Source organism: Bubalus kerabau, chromosome 8 (genome assembly GCF_029407905.1).
Source record: "Bubalus kerabau isolate K-KA32 ecotype Philippines breed swamp buffalo chromosome 8, PCC_UOA_SB_1v2, whole genome shotgun sequence".
NCBI classification, from domain to species: domain Eukaryota; kingdom Metazoa; phylum Chordata; class Mammalia; order Artiodactyla; family Bovidae; genus Bubalus; species Bubalus kerabau.
Window position 1 is genome coordinate 66,547,754 of NC_073631.1, and position 17,595 is coordinate 66,565,348.

General features: G+C 39.6%; 1 protein-coding gene and 1 non-coding gene across 6 annotated transcripts in view; one reads left to right on the top strand and one right to left on the bottom strand.

Moving 5' to 3' along the window:
• BBS9 (Bardet-Biedl syndrome 9) overlaps window positions 1-17,595 on the bottom strand; it is a 481,177-nt gene that overhangs the window by 45,816 nt on the left and 417,766 nt on the right. The gene's annotated exons all lie outside the window — the stretch shown is intronic.
• LOC129659763 (U6 spliceosomal RNA) lies at window positions 9,582-9,688 on the top strand. Its single transcript, XR_008718233.1, has one exon. It is a non-coding gene; the product is annotated as a U6 spliceosomal RNA (small nuclear RNA).

Sequence of the window (17,595 nt, forward strand, 5' to 3'; positions counted from 1 at the left end):
TGGTGAAGCATTGTATCACAGACTCACAGAGAAGGATACTGAGATCCTAACAGTTAGAGGTAAAGAAAAAGAAACTGAGGTTCAGAGAGGTTGAGAGAAAAACCATCTGTCTGTATTTCAGAATCCTGTATTCCATGGAGAATTCCAAGCATCCGAGTCAACAGGAAGATCTTCAAAAAGAAAAAAGCCTGGAAGCAACTTGGAGCACTATCAACGTGGATCAACCTCTTAGAAATGCTACAAAACCATGTGTAGCTTAGTTTCAGACTGAAACCTTCTCCTGGATAGAGAAAGAAGACAGACACTCTTTGCCCAGGATCACCCCTCATCAGCTGTCATGGCCCACCACCACTGCTCTCCTTGTTAAGAGTCTCCTCTGGAAAAAAAAACAACCATTAACCAGATCATTTTATGCACAAGAGTTAAATACAAAAGGAAAGGAACTAAATAGGTCAGGTTAATAAACAGTAAGTCTGTGAGTTACTGAAATATATTTTCACAATAAAAATCAAAGTCTGACTGGCACCTTTGTGCATTTTATGCTTTCTCAAATTAAGTGATGTTTCTGGCTAGCACACAATGTGTTACTACAATAAGGAAACCTTAGATTCAGATATTAAATATGAATTCATGATGATGGCCTTTTAAGTAATTCAAAAACCTATTCAAATGGAAACTGAGTGTATAATTATTAATACTAGACATTCTTGGCAAAGACAAGTAGAAAAAGTAAAAGATCTTCAGATAAGCAGTCCACTTAAGAATCTTAGGATTTTTGAGAGATGACTTTACAAGCATTGAAGACAAGGTTATCAAGGTTTTTTCTTAGTAATAATAAGTTTTTTCATGACACTTTTTTGAAATATTTTTACTGGCATTTGTAGGAGACCTGAAGCCAGTAAGAAGAAAGGTAACCGGTCTTGTTATGAAATCCATGCCTAAAATGATAAAGGCTCAGAAAAGGGGATTAAGTAAATATTTGCTAAATAACTGATGAGCCAAATAAATAGAGAAATATTAAAGATTAACTTTCAACTCCCAGTCCCACATATAACCCTTTAGATTAGGCTGATTTTCTTTCAGACGGTCTTGTACTTCTCATGGCTTGCCCTTCTCATTACTTATTAAAACAAGATTTTGAAATGTCTACTGAAGTCATTCAAATATTGCTCTTTTGGACCTTAGGTGGCTAATGTAGCACTATAATTTACAGAGGATACATTATGTTAGACCTTACACCGATTCTGTGATGTTCCCAGATGCCCACCAAGAACCCCAGCAAACTGACACCTCTAAAGTCATTTTCCTGGCATCCTGAGACAAGCTTAGTGCCAGGTCTTCACATATGAACAGCTCATATGTCATCCCATTATGCCACCTAGCCTCAGACAGCACACCTTCAAAACAGATTTATTTAGGCTATAAACCTACCGGACAGTGCCTCTGTCTTCAAATATATTACACTGAAACAGCTGGGAAAATAAAATCCCAACTTTCCAATGCTGAAATCACTGAGGCCGATTTGAAGTACGAAGGGGCTATCAAATTCTATAACAGATGCAAATTTAGATGATGTTTTGTAATGTATTAAAGAAATAATGCACAAAAAGCAAAATATAAGACTGGCAAAACTCAAGGGTTCACCATCTTTGTGTTTTAGTCACAGTTCAGTAATACTACTCAACACAGTAAGCAGTAGAGATTTCACAAATTTAATTCAAAAATAGTTCCAGATAGGGAACATATTCCACTAAACATCAGAGTATATAATTCACTTAATGTCAGTAAACTCACTCATTCCTGCTGCCCTGGAAGACATTCTTTATCTAATGAACCTTTGAGATTATTAAATAACCCATAAGAAATTAGTCTATATCTCAAGAAAATCCCCTAGTGACATTGGGAATAAAAATACACAATACTACATAACGTTATAGCCTGCCGAGTGTTATCAGCTTGTATAAACAAAAATAGTAATCATGTATTTTGTGTCCGCATTGAGTTTATGCTCTAAGTAAGAATGATATACAGCACATAGAGAACCAGAGAGCATAACAAAAAGTGCCAATGTGAAGTACTGACAGTAAGTACAGGGTTGAAACATATGAAATTGCAAACATTATTTTATCTATAGGAATTAGAATAATTAACTAAGGATAGAATATTCAGGGAAGGCTTCCTACAGGAAAAGTGGACATGAGATAAGCACTCAAATTAACTTGGATATAACTGAACTCATGACCTGTTTCAATCAAGCTTCATCCTCTTCCAAAGATGCCTTCTCAATGAATGGAGTACCAGCCAACTGGAACAAGCAATACAGGACCCCTCCCCAATATTTCTCTTTTCCAATTAACCCTTCAGTTCAGTTCAGTTCAGTAGATCAGTCGTGTCTGACTCCTTGCAACCCAATGGACTGCAGCATGCCAGGCCTCCCTGTCCATCACCAACTCCCAGAGTTTACCCAAACTCATGTCCATTGAGTTGATGATGCCATCCAACCATTTTATCCTCTGTTGTCCCTTCTTCTGCTCTCAATCTTTCCCAGTGTCAGGATCTTTTCAAGCGAGTCAGCTCTTCGCATCAGGTGGCTAAAGTATTGGAGTGTCAGCTTCAGCATCAGTCCTTCCAAGACCCAGGACTGATCTCCTTTAGGATGGACTGGTTGGATCTCCTTGCAGTCCAAGGGATTCTCAAGAGTCTTCTCCAACACCACAGTTCAAAAGCATCAATTCTTCGGTGCTCAGCTTTCTTTATAGTCCAACTCTCATATCCATACATGACCACTGGAAAAACCATAGCCTTGACTAGACAGACCTTTGTTGGCAAAGTAATGTCTCTGCTTTTCAATATGCTATCTAGGTTGGTCATAACTTTCCTTCCAAGGAGTAAATGTCTTTTAATTTCATGGCTGCAATCACCATCTGCAGTGATTGTGGAACCCCCAAAAATAAAGTCTGGCACCGTTTCCACTGTTTCGCCATCTATTTGCCATGAAGTGATGGGACCAGATGCCGTGATCTTAGTTTTCTGAATGTTGAGCTTTAAGCCAACTTTTTTACTCTCCTCTTTCACTTTCACTCAACTTTCACTCAACTGGAATTCCATTACCTCCACTAGCTTTATTCGTATTGATGCCTCCTGAGGCCGACTTGACTTCACATTCCAGGATGTCTGGCTCAAGGTAGTGATCACACCATCGTGATTATCTGAGTCATGAAGACTTATGTCCTATCAGTTAACAAATCTGCTCATTTTCTCTTCTGAAGAAGTTCTAATGGCTATCTCTTCTCATGATTTCACTGCTACTTTCAAGTCTGAGCCTCTATAATCTCTTGCCTCATAGTATTTATCTCACTTTGTAACTGGATATCTGTATGACTGGGCTTTTCCAGCCTTTTCCAAAGGCTCTTTAATTCTTCTTCACTTTGTGCCATAAGAGTGGTGTCATCTGCATATCTAGGGTTACTGGTATTTCTCCCAGAAATCTTGATTCCAGCTTGTGCTTCATCTAGTCCAGCGTTGCTCATGATGTACTCTGCATATAAGTTAAATAAGTAGGGTGATAATATACAGCCTTGACATACTCCTTTCCCTATTTGGAACTAGTCTGTTGTTCCATGTCCAGTTCTAACTGTTGCTTCCTGATCTGCATACAGGTTTCTCAAGAAGCAGGTCAGGTGGTTTGGTATTCCCATCTCTTGAAGAATTTTCCACCGTTTATCGTAATCCACACAGTCAGAGACTTTGGCATAGTCAATAAAGCAGAAGTAGATGTTTTTCTGGAACTCCCTTGCTTTTTTGATGATCCAGTGGATGTTGGCAATTTGATCTCTGTTTCCTCTGCCTTTTCTAAATCTAGCTTGAACATCTGAAAGTTCACAGTTCATGTATTGCTGAAGCCTGGCTTGGAGAATTTTGAGCATTACTTTCTTTACTAGAGTGTGAGCTAAGTGCGATTGTGTGGTAGTTTGAGCATTCTTTGGCATTGCCTTTCTTTGGGATTGGAATGAAAACTGACCTTTTCCAGTCCTGTGGTCACTGCTGAGTTTTCCAAATTTGCTGGCATGTTGAGTGCAGCACTTTCACAGCATCATCTTTTAGGATTTGAAATAACTCAACTAGAATTCCATCACCTCCACTAGCTTTGTTTGTATTGATCCTTCTAAGGCCCACTTGACTTCACATTCCAGGATGTCTGGCTCTAGGTCAGTGATCACACCATCGTGATTATTTGGGTCATGAAGACTTATGTCCAATCAATGAACAAATCTGCTCTTTTTCTCTTCTGAAGTTCTCATGGCTATCTCTTCATGATTTCACTGCTACTTTCCAACTCTGAGCCTCTATAATCTCTTGCTTCATAGTATTTATCTCACTTTGTAACTGGATATCTGTATGACTGGGTTTCCTTGATGGCTAGATGGTAAAGAATCTTCCTGCAACACAGGAGACCTGGATTCAGTCCCTGGGTTGGGTAGATCCCCTAGAGAAGGAAATGGCAACCCACTCCAGTATTCTTGCCTGGAGAATTCCAGGGACAGAGGAGCCTGGTGGGCTACAGCCCATGGGGTCTCAAAGAGTTGGACATGACTGAGTGACTAACACTCACTTTCACATCTGAATGATTATTTCATTAATTTACAAAATAGACTACATGATATACAAAATGTATTAGAACCTCAGGTAGAAATCTGTCAGCTCCCACCTCTGCCCTCATCTTGCTCCCTCTTAGCAGCATGTAACAATGCTGACTTTGGAAATTCTCCCTTCTTGGCTTCCATGTGGCTCCTTTCTCACAGTTTTCCTTTTACTCATTCCTTGGCTACTTCTCTTCAATTTCCCATGTTGGTTCCTGCCCTTCTTCCTGACCTCTAGATGCTGGAAGGCCTCAAGGTTTAGATGAGGCCTCCCTTCTCTTTTCTCTCTCCATATGAGTGAGCCAGTCCAGCTTCAAAGACTGTGATATAGAGGCTGCCATCTCCCGACAGTCTCCCTTGAGCACCAGACCACTCAGTATTTACAGCTGGGTGCCCACTAGGCTTCACAAATGGAGTAGGTCCAAAACTGAGTCTTTTACTCTGTCCTTCCTATCATCCACGTCCACACACACACACTGTTCTTCCTCCAGATTCCCTCATTTCACCAACAATACTACTTTCTACCTTGTTAGTAAAGCAGACATTCCAGAAGTCATCTCTGCTTCCTTGTCTGATCCCGTACATGCAATCCATCACCATGTTCTACATATTCCAGACTCTGAAATAGGCCATCGTGACAATCCCCATCATCATCACCTCTCGCCTATATGTCTACAATAGTCTCTCTAGCTCTCCCTCTGTTTTCATTCCAGCTGTTTTCCAAATCATTCTGGACATAGTAGCCATAGTAATTCTTGAAAACATAGATCAGATCACATAATTTCCCTGCTTAAAACCATTTGATGGCTTCCCACTACTCACAGTGTGTGTATGTGTGTGTGTGCACATGCGTGCACACTCAGTAGCATTTGAGTCTTTGGGACCTTATGGACTATAGCCCACCAGGTTCCTCTGTCCACAGAATTTTTCAAGCAAGAATACTGGAATGGGTTGCCATTTCCTTCTCCAATGGATCTTTCTGATGCAGGGATCAAACCTGCGTCTCTTGCATCTCCTGCACTGGCAGGTGGATTCTTTAACAACAGTGCCACTTGGGCAGCCCACTACTCATAAGGTAACATATAAATTCCTGACCATGGAATGTAAGGAATATTACATGATGTGGCTCTCCCTTCCTCATTAAGATCAAGCCATCAACTATATTTTGAATACACCAAGACCCTTCTAGCCTCCAGCCCTTTAAATTCTTTTTTTTATCAGTTTTATTAGGTATAATTAACAAAGATGTAAGAGATTTAAAGTTTACATGTGATTATTTGATATATGATATGGTGGGAGAGTATTCCCCTTGATGATTTAATTAACACATTCATTAGCTCAGATACTTACATATGTGCCTGTCTGTGTATGAATATGAACTACTCTCAGCAAATCCAGGCTTTTGAATCCTAGTCTTTGAGCTTGGAATGCTACTCCCCTAGATTCTCATTTCTCATCTTCCACATCACAGAAGACTCCTCCAATCACCCTGTATAAAGTAGCCCCCACCTGCGCAACTCTTTCAACTCCCTATTTGTTATACTGTACATAATTCAACCTGCAGTTCTCCTATTTAGCCTTACAAACTGTTTATTATCTAACTCCTATGCCAGAAGTAAGCTCCCATGAAGGTGGAAATCTCTCTTCTTGATCAGCATATTCCAATGCCCAGTACACTGCCTAGAATGAGACAGTTTTTTTTTTTAATTTTTGTTAAAAAACAAAAAAAAAGTCCTATCTTCATGAAGAAAACTCCCTTCCCCCCTTGAAAAATTTTACACATGCTCCTGCTAATATTGTTCCCTACACCAAAGATGAATTGTTTACAGATACTGCTATTAGCTTTATCCCAAATTTATATATAATTGACCACATTATTGGAGAAGGCAATGGCAACCCACTCCAGTACTCCTGCCTGGCAAATCCCATGAATGGAGGAGCCTAGTAGGCTGCAGTCCATGGGGGCGCTAGGAGTCGGACACGACTGAGCGACTTCACTTTCACTTTTCACTTTCATGCGCTGGAGATGGAAATGGCAACCCACTCCAGTGTTCTTGCCTGGAGAATCCCAGGGACGGGGGAGCCTGGCGGGCTGCTGTCTACGGGGTCGCACAGAGTCAGACACGACTGAAGCGACTTAGCAGCAGCAGCAGCAGACCACAGTATAATTGGTATAATTTGTAAGTCTGGAGGGGAAGAAAAAGAATAGAGTCAATGTAATATAGCAGAGGAAAACTGGGCAAAGTTTAGAAATGAGAAAGTAACACCAGAAAAGTGAAGGTGGACTGTTTACCATGGTGCCTGTAGTAACTAGAACAGTGCCTGAAACATACTACACACTCAACAAAAATTTCACTTTGGGGTCTCAATCTGGCTTTGTCCATCATATGTTTTTAAAATGGAAATGGTGGATGAATTTTATCATTTATAAATTTATAAAGTGTAAAAATTATCAGTGATGTTCCATGAGATAACATGTCAAGTTTTAAAAATTTAGCAGCCTTGTATTTTATCTAATTTTGAAAGGAAACATTTTTTATCTCTTAAAAAAATAAAAACAGGTAACAATATTAGGTAACTTGTCTGTCTATATATGACTAAATGTCCCATTGACAAAGTATGCTGTATCAAACTTTATTTTTTCATTAGTTCAGTTCAGTTCAGTTTGGTCACTCAGTCATGTCCGACTCTTTGTGACCCCATGGGCTGCAGCACACCAGGCTTCCCTGTCCATCACCAACTCCCAGAGCTGACTCAAACTCATGTCCATTGAGTCCGTGATGCCATCCAACCATCTCATCCTCTGTCCTCCCCTTCTCCTCCCACCTTCAATCTTTCCCAGCATTAGGGTCTTTACCAATGAGTCAGTTCTTTCCATCAGATGGCCAAAGTATTGGAGTTTCAGCTTCAGCATCAGTCCTTCCAATGAATATTTAGGACTAATTTCTTTTAGGACGGACTGGTTGGATCTCCTTGCAGTCCAAGGGATTCTCAAGAGTCTTTCTCCAACACCACAGTTCAAAAGTGTCAATTCTTAGGCGCTCAGCTTTCTTTATAGTCCAACTCTCATATCCATACATAACTACGGGAAAAACCATAGCATTGACTAGATGGACCTTTGTTGGTAAAGTAATGTCTCTGCTTTTAATATGCTGTCTAGCTTGGTCATAACTTTTCTTCCAAGGAGCAAGTGTCTTTTAATTTCATGGCTGCAATCACCATCTGCAGTGATTTTGGAGCCCCCCAAAATAAAGTCTGACACTGTTTCCACTGTTTCCCCATCTATTTCCCATGAAGTGATGGGACCAGATGCCATGACCTTAGTTTTCAGAATGTTGAGCTTTAAGCCAACTTTTTCACTCTCTTCTTTCACTTTCATCAGGAGGCTCTTTAGTTCTTCTTCACTTTCTGCCATAAGGGTGGTGTCATCTGCATATCTGAGGTTATTGATATTTCTCCCAGCAATCTTGATTCCATCTTGTACTTCATCCAGCCCAGTGTTTTTCATGATGTACTCTGCATATAAGTTAAGTAAGCAGGGTGACAATATACAGCCTTGATGTACTCCTTTCCCTATTTGGAACCAGTCTGTTGTTCCATGTCCAGTTCTAACAGTAGCTTCCTGACCTGCATACAGATTTCTCAAGAGGCAGGTCAGGTGGTCTAGTATTCCCATCTCTTGAAGAATTTTCCACAGTTTATTGTGATCCACACAGTCAAAGCCTTTGGCGTAGTCAATAAAACAGAAGTAGATGTTTTTCTGGAATGCTCTTGCTTTTTTGATGACCCAACGGATGTTGGCAATTTGATCTCTGGTTCCTGTGCCTTTTCTAAATCCAGCTTGAACATCTGGAAGTTCATGGTTCATGTAATGATGAAGCCTGACTTGGAGAATTTTGAGCATTACTTTGCTAGCATGTGGGATGAGTTCAATTGTGCAATAGTTTGGGCATTCTTGGCATTGCCTTTCTTTGGTATTGGAATGAAAACTGACCTTTTCCAGTCCTGTGGTCACTGCTGAGTTTTCCAAATTTGCTCGCATACTGAATGAAACCCACCTAACTTCACACGTGAACCCTTGGTATCTGCCATTCCATTGGCTTATAACTAGTAAGCTGGAGCCCTGCATGCCTTGCCATACTACTCACTGCTGCTGCTGCTACGTCACTTCAGTCGTGTCCGACTCTGTGCGACTCCATAGGCAGCAGCCCACCAGGCTCCGCCGTCCCTGGGATTCTCCAGGCAAGAACACTGGAGTGGGTTGCCATTTCCTTCTCCAATGCATGAAAGTGAAAAGTGAAAGGAAAGTCGCTCAGTCGTGTCCGACTCTTCGCGACCCCATGGACTGCAGCCCACCAGGCTCCTCTGTCCATGGGATTTTCCAGATAAGAGCACTGGAGTGGGGTGCCATCGCCTTCTCTGCTACTACTCACTAGTACAATGTATGTATTTACTTCTTGTTTTATGGGGTTTAAACTTGATTCTTGTTTTATGGGCTTTAAAGCCATAAATATATTAGAACAAAAGCCAAAAATATCTTAACCCATATGCAAATGCTTATACTAAATAAAAATCTTCCTATCAGTATTAGCATAATTCACAGCTTCTGAAGCTAGAGATCGATATCATATTTTTCAGGAACATTTTACACATGACATGGAGTATTACTCAGAAAGCAGATTTGAGAGAAATACAAAAATTCTAACTAACCAAAATATATTTATTTTTTTAATTTTATTTTATTTTTAAACCTGAAACATTGTATTAGTTTTGCCAAACATCAAATAAAAAATAAAAATTTTTAATAAAAAATTTTTTAAATAAAAATAAAAATTTTTTAATAAAATAGATAAAGTTTTTAGTAAAAAATTTAAATAAATTTTTAAAATAAAAATCAAAAATTTTAAAAACAAAAAGCTACCTTTTAAAAAGCATAGAGTTGTGCTCGCTTTGGCAGCACATATACTAAAATTGGAACAATACAGAGAAGATTAGCATGACCCCTGCGCAAGGATGACACGCAAATTCGTGAAGCGTTCCATATTTTTTTCACAGCAGGATCCTCTATGACCCACCTCCCAGAATATTGGAAATAAAAGCAAAAATAAACAAATGGGACCTAATTAAAATTAAAAGCTTCTGCACAACAAAGGGAACTATAAGCAAGGTGAAAAGACAGCCTTCAGAATGGGAGAAAATAATAGCAAATGAAGCAACTGACAAACAACTAATCTCAAAAATATACAAGCAACTCCTGCAGCTCAATTCCAGAAAAATAAAAGACCCAATCAAAAAATGGGCCAAAGACCTAAACAGATATTTCTCCAAAGAAGACATACGGATGGCTAACAAACACATGAAAAGATGCTCAACATCACTCATCATCAGAGAAATGCAAATCAAAACCACAATAAGGTACCATCTCACGCCAGTCAGAATGGCTGCTTTCCAAAAGTCTACAAGCAATAAATGCTGGAGAGGGTGTGGAGAAAAGGGAACCTGTTGGGGGCCGGCGTGAGGCACTCCGCCCATGGCAAAGGTCATGAGGAAGGAGGCTCGACATACGCAAAGGCGGGATCGAGCCTCAGGAGTCCCCCTGGAAATCCTCGAGCATCTACCCCCATAACCAGAGCCTGCCTACTTTACTACTTTGTGCTCTCACCTACACCTCTGACTTTACGGGGGGCTGTCCCCCACCACCTCTTTCGGAGAAGGAGTTAACTTAGAGCTCCAGTTAATAATAATTCCTGGGTGTGATAGGAATGTTTCAACCTACAAACTCCTCTGAAGGTTCTCTAGCCTGCCTGACAGGCTTGTCCAGCCACATGTGATTGCTCACAGCCTCCCAACCGTGAGAGGCACGAGATGCTTTAAACCTTCTAAAAACAGGTTCTTTAGAGAAGTTAGAAAACCATTAGTATAAGTATAGTGGGCTGATTAGAAATTGTATTGGTGAAGGGTTTTTCATTTGTTGAGCCAATGTTTGTTGCTAAGTCTCCATATCCCCTGCCCTTACACACATTAATGAATATATAGAAGAAATAAGTATTAACCTTTGATATAAATCACGTTAGACCTTAGGCTAAGTAAATTCTTTCCTTAACTAAAACCCACTACACCCTCACCCTATAGGAATGTAACTTTATTTGGATGGCGTCTGTTTTAAGAATAATCACCCCTGGAGAAATAAGTGTCCTGGTTGACTGACCGCTGTCACAAGGAGAGGGTCATAAATTGTCAGCAGGCCCCCTGGCCAGAAGATGATGTAACACCCCTAAGACCTCTGTATACATTTGTATGAAGCACCTGACTTTGATAAAAATCAGGACTGCTGACCCCGTGTGACTTTTGCATAACATCTCAGTGTATAAAAGTAGACCATGGAAAATAAAGAATTGGGATCAGTTCCTCGAAAGACTGGTCTCCCCATGTCTCTCTCTCTCTCACTCTGGTTGAGTCTCCATCTGGAGCGCGGAACCCACCAAGCTTACTAATTTTGCCTGGGCTTCTAAGATCCGACCGGGGAGGCCTCAGTGTCTCCTCTCCTTCGGGAGAACGGAAGGACGCCTGCAGCCTAAGTAAGTGGTGCAAGCTTCTTGTCTTGAAGTTTTATTGGTCCCCCGTGTAAACCAAGCTACTCAGCCTCTTTTCTCCACTGAATTTTCCTACTGAGCTATCCTCATTCTATTACTCTTTATATCCTTAATTAACGTTTAATTAAGCAGTTGTTCCCTGACCCTCGCCTACGCCGTCTCTCCTTCGAATACCCTGGATCAGCTGGGGCTGGACCCCGGCAGGAACCCTCTTACACTGTTGGTGGGAATGCAAACTAGTACAGCCACTATGGAGAACAGTGTGGAGATTCCTTAAAAAACTGGAAATAGAACTGCCATACGACCCAGCAATCCCACTGCTGGGCATACACACTGAGGAAACCAGAATTGAAAGAGACACGTGTACCCCAATGTTCATCGCAGCACTATTTATAATAGCCAGGACATGGAAGCAACCTAGATGTCCATCAGCAGATGAATGGATAAGAAAGCTGTGGTACATATACACAATGGAGTATTATTCAGCCATTAAAAAGAATACATTTGAATCAGTTCTAATGAGGTGGATGAAACTGGAGCCTATTATACAGAGTGAAGTAAGCCAGAAAGAAAAACACCAATACAGTGTACTAACGCATATATATGGAATTTAGAAAGATGGTAACAATAACCCTGTATGAGAGACAGCAAAAGAGACACAGATGTATAGAACAGTATTTTGGACTCTGTGGGAGAGGGAGAGGGTGGGATGATTTGGGAGAATGGCATTGAAACATGTATAATATCATATGTGAAACGAATCGCCAGTCCAGGTTTGATGCATGATACAGGATGCTCGGGGCTGGTGCACTGGGATGACCCAGAGGGATGGTATGGGGAGGGAGGTGGGAGGGGGGTTCAGGATGGGGAACACATGTACACTCGTGGTGGATTCATGTTGATGTACGGCAAAACCAATACAATATTGTAAAGTAATTAGTCTCCAATTAAAATAAATAAATTTATATTAAAATAATAATAATAAAAAGCATAAAGTTGAGACATATTGTACAGAGAAATACTTTCAGAATCAGGTGATATACTCTAAGAGCCACTAGATATGAGAATAGTTTTTCATTTTCATTTTTAATTGTTTAGGAAATATCACACTACACATAAATCAGAAGGGTCTAATTATTCCAATAATTTATTTGAATAAACAAACGCACTAAAAATGCTTTTCTTTCAAAGTTTAATGTGAAAAGTGTGTTTTAAAGGCTGGGAACACAGACCTGACTTCATTCAACAGTTCTAACTGCAAGAACATGATAGTTCCTTGCAAGGGCTGCATAGTGTCAGAAGCAGAATGTCATTCCCAGTTTAGGCCAAGTATTTTGGCCAGAAATATAAATGGGAATGGGCCACCTTGCTGGATCTGCCCCATCTGTGGGGCAGATCTGTGGGTTTTCTCATTATTTTAAATGAAAATAATGTGATATAAAATAAGTTTCAGTGACTGCTTCACATAAGTAACTGACGAGTTGATTCTAAGCACTTGAAATATTTTATCCAGGTACCCTAAAATCTAAAGGAGAATTAAAAACAATACATACAATTTTAATAATCCTGAATTTCTACTGAAAGCAGAGAAGTTATTGTTGAAGAGCAAATTCCTCAGACAGAGAACAGGTCCTGGGAGTAACAGTTGAAGGAAAGAAAATAGGATAAGTGTTTACTCCAATTTGGAGGTGAACCAGTAAAACCTTACTATTGAAGACAGACTCACTGAGGTAGCAGAAGTTCAGGTAGGGGTAAAAGTTGAGAGGAAGAAAACTAGAAAAGATTTTTTACAAGTTGAATCAGTAGAAATCCCTTCAAACCATCAGCTGCTGGAATAAATACAAATTTTTTATCCTCACATTTGAATATAAAATAGTCCCATATGTCAATTAAATATGGGAGAAAAGTTTTATTTTTTTATATCAATACAAAGCCTCAGAGATAAGTACCTTCCAAGCGATGCTCCAGTGTTACGGAAATACTCCTTCTTTTGGTCAACCTACATAATTTTTAATGATATTGAAAATTACACAGTTAGGGTTTCCATTATAATATCTCATATGAGATTAGTCCAAAGAAAAGACAGCTCACATTTACAGCTGGATGAGGATAAAAATGTACATATTAAAGATCTGTTCATATGACATGACTGAAGAAATAGAAATAGTGATGTACTTTAAGAGTTATTTAATTCAACCCCCTACTTTTAGGCAGAGTTTTTCCCAAATTATCTTCAGACTGTTGACTATCTGTATTAGTTTAAACATCTGCAGGGAAGGAAATTCCTCAAACTCCCCTGGTATTCTACTCCTGTTTTAACAGCCCTACTTCCAAGAAACTGGGCTTTGGTCATCACATTGTAATTAGTTACCAGCCGGCTTATCTATCAACAAGTATTTGTTAAGTACACACAGGGAGAACGTTATTCTATTAGGTCTTTGATGGTAGACCTTCCCCTATAGTTGCTCCTAATTGCTTCTCCTGTCAAATACAGCTCTAATCCTGGATTCAAATATTCTTCCATTAACCTTTCTTCATTCCATTCTGGACTCCCTATTACAATGGATGACCCAGGAATTGAACCCAGGTCTCCTGCATTGCAGGCAGATTCTTTACCATCTGAGTCACCAGGAAAGCCTCATAATTATTAATAGGAGCAACCCTATTAAAAACTGCATGCTTTCTTTACTTCTAACAATACAGTTTGATTTTCAAAACAACAATATGCTGTTTCAAAACAAGGTGGTGCTATCTCAGTATTTCAATCAGAAAATCTAGAGGAAGAAGTAGCTGCACAGTTGCTAAATGGCTGAGCTTGTCCCTCCCACAGCAGCCACTGCAAATCAACCTTAATTTACTGCCTCAGCATTCACCCCGTTCTTGCTCTCTTGCAGGTTATTATAAAACTTTACTTCTCCAAAGCTCAGGTGGCTGGACTTCATGAAATGTTCTTTTTAAAAAATCTCCCTATATTTCCAATTTATATCTGGCTTCTCATTTGTTTCCCTTCTCAAATACTCTTCAGTTTAGCTGTATTTTAGATTATCCCTCTGCTTCCTCAAACCTCCCCATTTAACGTGAATGTTGGGTTTTTAGCACTTTCATCTTACCACCACTCCCCAACCTTCAAACATCTTGAAATATATTTTCTAAAGAGAAGAAAAGGAAAAGAAATAAAAACCTTGATAATAGCCTACTTCTTGCCTTTGCCTTCTTATACTGTTCCTTCCAGTTACACACGGATCTTTCCTTGACCTTCTGTCCTAAATAGTACTGACACCATTTCTGCTGGAAATTCTTTGAAATTCACCTCCTCCATGTAGAATGCACTTCTTATCTGGCTCTGCAAATAAATCCCAAATCCAGGGTTCCCTGCCTCTGCCTTCACTACCATCGAGTTCCTCCAATGACAAAGTTTCAGTGATGGCCTCTAAGCTGAGGATACTAAAATCTACTTTTAAGCTTTAATCTTTCCCTTCAACTCAAATCCCTCAGATCCAGCTATTAACATATCTCTTTTCTTGGATGCATCTTAGTCATCTCAAGCTCACTGTATTTGAAATGAAGCGTATTATTCATGACAAAATTACAAACTTAATGATTTCCATCAATGCAATTAAAAAACTTGATGAAACTTCTATATTCTTCCTTATTTTTCATATTCCTCTCTCTCCTGTATACCCCTATCAGATTAGTATGTCTAAAACACAGGGAGTTATTTTTGCTTTGTTTTTTAAACCACTTTTCAAAATGGAATAGAACGCTGTCCTTTATAAATCACTTATATCTTAATCTATAAGTTTCCTTCACCATTTGCTCAATCTCTTTTATCTAGCTTTTCAAGTTCTATATCAACTGATGCTTACTGATCTACCAAACTAAATTTCCAACCTGAAATTTAAGCAGTTTACTTATAGACCCATATCTCCTTGCTTAAATTAACAACTCTATCTATAGTATCTGCCACTGTCCTTTCTAAATATCTAAAATTCACACCTACTTTAAGACAGCTTCTTTATAAACAGCTCCACTGATTCATTCTAAAAACATAAGGTAGACCAAAGTTAGTTTCCTATTTTTGATACTAGACTACAGTCTATGAAATGTCACCATTGGGGAAAGCTGGATGAAGAGTACCTGGGATTCTATGGAGTATTTTTGCATTTTCCTACGCTATGCTATGCTAAGTCACTTCAGTCGTGTCCAACTCCGTGTGACCCCACAGACGGCAGCCCACCAGGCTCCCCCGTCCCTGGGATTCTCCAGGCAAGAACACTGGAGTGGGTTGCCATTGCATCTTCCTATGAGTCTGTAATTATTTCAAAATAAGAAGTTTAAAAAATATATGATGGGCATCAACTATATATATACTAGGCATAAGTAGGATACTATATTCACACACACAAAAAAGAATAAAATATAAGTCCTTCATGCACTTAGCTATTATCTGGAGGCATTATGGACTGACTTGTGTCCTCCCCAAAATTCATAGGTTGAAGCCCTAGCCAGCCCCCCAATGTGGCTGTATTTGGAAACAGGGCCTTTAAAGAGGTAATTAAGGTTAAATGAGGTCATGAGAGTGAGGCCCCGACCCAAAAGTACTAGTGTCCTTGTAAGAGGAAGAAGACACACCAGGAGTGTGTACACAGAGAAAAGGCCACGTGCAGGCACAGATGCACAAAGCAGACTGGAAAAGACAAGCCCAGGCGGGTCAGGAACAGTTTCTGAGAGCAAAAGAGAAGTTAAAAAATGAGAATGTTCTAAGGGAATGGTCTTATTGAAAAAGCCTTCAGAGCAGACTGAGGCTTATAGGCAAAGTGTTCACCTAATTTAGTAATTATGAAGTCACTTGTGAAAAGGGTAGAAAATTGCTCAGAGATCAATAATTTGCACGATTTGGCCTATTTTCAGAGATGAGATATAGAGGTAGGAAGGAAGCAGAATCCATAAACAAGCTGCACAAAGTCCTGAAGAACCTGTATTTGTTTATCACAACTGAAATATAAACAAGCCCCATAAACACAGGTCATCGCCCTTGAATACTGTAAAAGTCATTAATTTTCCTGATTTATGGAACTGACCATTTTTTCCTTACTACCATTTCTGATACTACAGTCATTTCATTGTTGGCATTTTTACCACAGTCTCATTTTATAAAAGTTATATATGTTATTTGTAGGAAAATGTACGCCTTATATGGAGGAGAACTAGGAGGAGGATGCTCAGACACCACCTGTGACTGCACCATCCAGGGTAGTTATCATTAACACACACCTCAGTTCACATGCTTCTGGACCAGATCTTAAGAAGTAGATAGCTGAACTCTGTCTTTTGCTATCTGCCTTTGCTGACTTAACTTAGAAAGGCCTATCTTGCCTCCATATCTATGTATCTACCTCTATTTTGTTCTGTTCGGGCAGTTTCATTTTTTTTTACCTTTAAATCTCCATCTGAAATGTATTGTGGCACATGTTATGGACTAGAGAATCTACTTTTCCTCCAAATGGTTGGTCTGCTCCCAGCAACATTTTTCAATTAATTCACTGTGTCCTTTCTCCATTGCTTTGAAATGCCACATCAGCACATGAAATCAGACTTTAGGCTAGCGCATTCTAAATTCTTACATAATTGGGGGGAGGGGGATTCTCCTATGTTCTAATTATCTTAATTGTAGTAATAAAAAACAAAAGCATAATACAAAGATAGTCGCTCAAAAACTAACTGGCCACTTATGAAACTAGTCTCTACTCAAGTTTCTTTCCACATTCAACACTATATGAATCCCCACCTGCCATCAACTTCTTATATTGGTTCATCTTTCAGTGACTGTTGGAAATTGTTACAAATACAGCATAAATGGGTTGCAGAGGGAAATGACAAATCTTGCAGATGATGCAAAATGCAATGCAAATTAGGTGTTATTAGAGAACCACTTGTACCACATGCATGGATAGTACCCAGGGAAAATCTGGCAATTGGTCCAGTTAACAATGAAGTGAAGAAAACTGGTTAGAATAATGACGAGATAAATATTTCTGAAGAAAATCGTTTGCATAAAAATGATAGGCCCCTAGGAAAATGGAGAACGCGTTGGAATGCGTTTTCTTAAAAATGGCCTTCTTTGTAAAGGTGCTGCTGCTGCTAAGTCACTTCAGTTGTGTCCGATTCTGTGCGACCCCATAGATGGCAGCCCACCAGGCTCCCCTGTCCCTGGGATTCTCCAGGCAAGAACACTGGAGTGGGTTGCCATTTCCTTCTCCAATGTGTGAAAGTGAAAAATGAAAGTGAAGTTGCTCAGTCATGTCCGACTCTTAGCGACCCCATGGACTGCAGCCTACCAGGCTCCTCCGTCCATGGGATTT